Raw genomic sequence first — 6,000 nt, 5'->3', positions numbered from 1 at the left:
ATGTACTTTAAAAAATATTTTTATTTCTTTCTTTCATTCCTCCTAAATTATTTCTAGGTTTCTACGTTCAAGCTTTTCTATTTGTTCCTTCATCATGTCTAACCCATTCCCATGATTTGATCATATTTATTGAGAAATTTGCATCCCAAATCTCAGTTACTTCTACATAGATTTCATCTCTTCTTGGGGGTCAGAGAGAGAGAGAGCGCGAGAAAGAGAGTGGCAGAGACAGAGACAAGAGACAGAGACAGAGATAGAGAGAACACACAGCAAGTCAGGGGCTTGCCCTGCACACAACTGACCTGGGTTCACTCCCTGGCACCATATACAGTCCTCTGAGCTGCCAGGCTTGATCCCTTAGAGCAGAGAGAGGAGTAAGCACTGAGTAAGCTTACAGTAACAGTTTCTTACTTCATGCATAAGTTTCATTTCCATGCTCCTTAAAATTGTGTTTTTGAGGTTTTAGGTTTCTTTGATTTTTATCTCTTTTCCTCATGAGAGCTATTTTGAATGCATTCCCTGTTTGACACTCACTTTCTATGTGCTAATGCTTGAATTCTGGAAATATAATCATCTTTTTGATGGCATAGCTTAGTGCTAAGTGAGTTTAAGTAGGTGCTTTTATATTCACACTTGGAGTGTCTACGGCCTACCTGCCTTAATTCTGATTTGTTTTATAAGAAATCGTCAGTCTTCTTTTCTATCCAATAGGTGGCGCTGTGGCTTTAGTCTTTGTGCTCCGTATCTTAAACATGGTATTTTTACCACTTTCAATTTGGGAATGCTAGTCATTGCCACCACGCTGGGGGCATTTATAGGAGTGAGGAGCTTGGAAATCTAGTGACTACTGTGGGGCGAGAGGACTTAAATCCGTGCTCTTTCTCCCCCCCCCCCCACCCCTGTCTCCCAACACACACGTACACTCCATTTAACCTGAGCTCCAGCTAGAGCGATAGCACAGCGGTAGGGCGTCTGCCTTGCGCAGAGCCAACCTGGTCGAGCCAGGTTCGATTCTTCCGCCCCTCTCGGAGAGCCCGGCAAGCTACCGGGAGTATTCAATATGCCAAACACAGTAACAAGGAGTCTCACAATGGAGACGTTACTGGAGATGTTACTGGGCCCGCTCGAGCAAATCCACGAACAACGGGAGGACAGCTCCAGGACAGCTCCTGGCAGCAATGCCTGGGTTACTAGCTCTGCTGCAACGGAGAATGGCAACAGCGATGCTGCCCTCCCCATTAGCCTCCTAGTCCTGGTATCTGCTCTTCTGGAATCGCCTTGGTGTGCAGGCCCTCTTCTGTTACTGCCCCACCCTCTGCAGTCTCACACACCAGACTAGGCTAGCCCAAGCCTTCTCAAAGTCCTTGGAAACCAATTTATTCACCTTCAGACAAACTGATGTATGACTATCTCCATTTTCCTGGCAGAATTATCACAAGGACCCCTGCTCTTTACTAAATATTATCTTCTTTAAGACAGCAACATTGTCCTGTAAGGTTCTTATCTCTCTCCTTTAATATCAAAATAATGCATCTTTTACACTAAGTAGCTTTAAACGTAGTGTTATTTAAAGAATGTAATTCGCACCCATTCTGTGCTATGTATTAAAGTGCCTTGCCCAGTGCGCTCTAAGAGAAGGTTCTTGGTAATAATTAACTTGGTCTTAAGTGCCCAGGTCACTTGGAACACGGCGCTCCCTTAGCTTCAACAAAGCATAGGAATGGTGGGGAAAAATGAGAAATTCAGTTGCATCAATAAGTAGGGGATGGGGGAGGGGTGGAATCCAAAGAAAAGCCTCAAATACAGCAGAACTTTTAATGTTGGCCAAGGATGACATCATTACAAAAATCCTCCGGATGTTCACTAAACCGAGGAAATAATTAGAAGAGTGATTCGATAACCTTGGAGTGATGGAAAAGGTTAAGTATCGCATTCAAACAGAAGTGAAGGAGCTATCAAATGCAGTAGCAGGACATAGCAGCAAAAGAGAAGGAACTAAAAGCTGAATCAGTGACCCTACAGATAAGGCACATTACATCATCAATAAAGAAAGGGGTAAAGAAAAGAGTTTGTCAAAAGAAAAATATTTAACATATTTAATGGATAATAACAAGCTGAGCAACCTTCAAATAATAGAAATTCCAGGAGAGAAAAGTGAGAAAGGGGAAGAATGGGTAGTAGAAGAGTGAAGAGCTGAGAACTTTTCCAGTCTGTGGACAAAAACTAGTACTGATTTTGAGAGTGGGGGTAGGGGGTTAGAGGTGTGTGTGGGGGGGGGGGGGCGTTAAATAATGCCAACCAAAATAATCCTGAACTAAACATCACCAAGACACATTGTAATAAAAATGATATGTAAAAAAGAATGTAAAAAAACAAAGGGAGTTAATCAGCAAGAGAGAAGAAAACCTTCAAATACAAAGGAAATAGCATAAAATTCAATCAGACTTCTCAACTCTATAGGAAGGAAGAGATTGAATGATAATAATATTAATAGCTCTGTAGCACTGTTCTCCCGTTGTTCATCGATTTGCTCAAGCGGGCATCACTAACATCTCCGTTGTGAGACTTGTTACTGTTTTTGTCATATTGGATACGCCAAGGGTAATCATCATCATCATCATCATCATCATCATCATCATCATCATCATCCAGAGTAGAGAATTCCAATGAAGAATCCTCTACTCTGCCGCATTACCACCAGATTTGAGTGACTGAAAAAGACATTCTCAAATGAACAATAGTTCTAGACATTTGTTGAAACTAAACCTGCTCTGCAAGGAATTATGAATTGCCTCCTATTTTAAAAAATAGCTAACGGCAGAAATGGCCAAATTCCATGCAGAAAAATAATAACCATGATATAGATGATTTATCGTAATGCCAGTGGACTAAACATTGTCCATTGTCTATAATTTCTCTGTTTTATTTTGAGTCCTATAAAAAAATACAGAGTGGCAGGGTGGATCAGGAACAAAAATCTAACCTGCTACTTACAAGAGACACACTTGAGCTCTCATGATAAAACAGGCTTAGAGTGAAAGATTGGGAGATATTCATACAGCTAATGGAAGACTTATTTTTAAAAGAGCCAAACAGGAGTATGGAGCCATAGTGCAACAGGTAGAGCACTTGCTTTGCACAAAGCTCACTGGGGTTTCATCCCCAGCATCCCATATATTCCCCTAAGCCCCATCACAAGTGATCCCTGAGCACAGAGATAGGATTAATGTCTGAGCAATGTCATGTGTGACCCAAAAACCAAAAAGAAAAGACAAAGAAAAGGGAGATATTATGACAATCATTTCAGAAACACAAAATATCACAGGAAGTTGCTACAAATAATTCAATGCTATTAAGTGAAGGAATCTAAGTGAAACTGATGAATTTTTAGAATTGTACAACAGCCTAAGTCAGTAGGAAGTTGAAAACCCAAACATACATTTATGATTAAGGAAATCGAAAAAGCAATTTTAAAAAATCTCCCTAGAAACAACATTCCAGGACTCAGTAATGAGATCTATCAAATCTTCAGTGACGAATTTGTAACTGTACTCCAGCTCTTCTAAAATATTGAAGATGAAGTAGGTAGATAGTACAGTGGTAAAGTGTTAGCCTTGTATGTAGCTGACCTGGATTTGATCCCTGGCACCTAGTATGGTTCCCTGAGAACATCCAGGAGTGAATCCTGAGCACAGAGCCAAGAGTAAGCCCAGAATCTTGCTGGGTGTGCCCCAAAAAGCAAAATAAATAAAATATTGAAGAAATAGCAATCTTTTTCTGAGAGCTTCTACAAAGCTAACATTGCCTATATCAAAATCAGACAAATATAGTGCAGAAGAAGAAAAGTACAGCCAATATTCCTAATGAACACTGATGCAAAGATTCTCTACAAAATCATAGTAAAATGAATACAACAGTATATAAAAAAGATCATATGCCATTATCAAGTGAGATTCACTCTAGAGATGCAAGAATGGTTCACCATATGCAAATGAATTAATGTAATATACAATAATGATGAAAGGAAAGATAAAAACTATATTATCATATCAATAGACACAGAGAAAGTTTTTGAAAAGATTCAACAACCATTCATAATAATTTTTTAAAAAATTAACAAAAGAGGGATGGGAGGGATGTACCTTAGTAATGTCTGGACTAGAAAGATAGTACAGAGGGTAAGGACTTGCATTCTGTTGCTTTAGTTGCGGCCCTGGTCTTATCCTCAGCACTGTAGATGGTCTCCTGAGCACTTCTAGGGGTCACTTCTGAGCAAAAAATGGAAATAGCCTCTGGGCATCACTGGGTATGGTCCCCAATGAAAGAAAGCAGAAATTAATGACTATTTACAACAAACCCACAGAATCAACTTGGCAAAGGATATAAACTATTTATAAATTTAAAAAACTACAGTTCACTATAAAATGTAAGAGGACACCAAGAAATGGGGAAATATTCTATATTCATAGTGTAAGAGCTGACTTTGCCAAAACGATCATCCAACTCAGAGCATTATGTAGATTAAATGAAATACCTATCAAGATTTTGATGACACTCTCCAAGCACTTAGATTAAGCTAGCAAAATTGTTTGGACTCAAAACATCTCTGACTACATAAGCTATCTAAGGGAAAAAAGAAAGAAAATTGCAGGCACTACCTTTCCCGGCTTTAAATTGTACACTAAAGCCACAGTAATTAAAACTATGTGGTACAAAAGGAAGATTCTCAGACCAGAGGAATAGAATTGAGTGCCTAGATATAATACCTCAGCTTTCTAGGCAGTTGATCATGACAGTTGAGCTTGGTGCATAAAATGGAGCAAAGAAAATCTCTTAAATAATATTTTTTAAAAAATTATTTATTTTAATTGAATCACAGTGAGATACACAGTTACAAAGTTGTTTATGATTGGGTTTCAGTCATATAATGCTCCAACACCCATCCCTTCACCAGTGTACATTTTCTACTACCAATGTCCTCAATTTCCCTCCTGCACCCCCCTCCCCCACCACTTTTCTTAACTCTTTGTCTCTGTCTCTCTGTCTCTGTCTCTGTATCTATCTCTCTCTGTCTCTCTCTCTCTCTGTCTCTCTGTCTCTTTCTCTCTTTTTGGGTCATATGGTTTGAAATAAAGATACTGAAAGGTTATCAGATATATCTCTTTTTCTACTTTCAACACTGATTTCCTGTCTAAAATGATCATTTCCATCTGTTATTTTCAGACTGGTTCCTTTTCTATCCCAACTGACCTTTGCCCCACCCCCCCAGACACTCTTGTGCAGGTTTCCAAACAAATAATGTTGAGGAAGCTACATTGAATTAAAAACTTTTACATGGCAAAAGAAACTAGGGATAAACAAAAGATGCCCTACTAAATGGGAGAAAATATTTGCATTCCATAATCAGATACAGGGCTGATATAAAGCATTCAAGAAGCTCAAGAGCAACAACAAAATAACAATGACGCTGCTATTTTTTCTCCGAAGTATGAAGATAGAAAGCATAATGACTTCCAATATGTGTTTTGCTCAGAATTGCTTTAGCTATTTGGGGAATTTTGTGATTCCATTAAATTTTTAGTAATGTTTGTTCTATTTTCTTGAAGAACGCAATCGTCACTCAAAAGCAATAGTGCTGTTCTCCAGCCTCACCCAGGAGTGACAAGCTCCTTGTATGTTAACTATTTGCTGCAGGTAAGTTATATAACCAGTTCCTATTCTCTTTAGGACCATCTTAAAAGTAAAAATCAAATTTGAGCAACAGTAAAGTGAAGCAAGGGAGGGAAAGAAACCATAACAAAAAATGACTTTATATTATTGACTATACTTAAATAATGCCTATATGTATACAATAAAAACCTTTACTTACCAAATATATGTCTCTAGGTTTTTCAATAATGTATTGAATCACAAATACATTAAATAAATACTTTAGTTACTGCTGGCTTCCCATTTATTTTCCTTAAGAGAAGGTATTGGGAATACTAACTTCCATATCTG

This window comes from Sorex fumeus, unplaced genomic scaffold (genome assembly GCF_029834395.1).
Source record: "Sorex fumeus unplaced genomic scaffold, SorFum_2.1 ptg000044l, whole genome shotgun sequence".
Lineage (NCBI taxonomy): Eukaryota > Metazoa > Chordata > Mammalia > Eulipotyphla > Soricidae > Sorex > Sorex fumeus.
The sequence above is the reverse complement of the archived record's forward strand: the minus strand, read 5'-3'. Positions refer to the sequence as shown.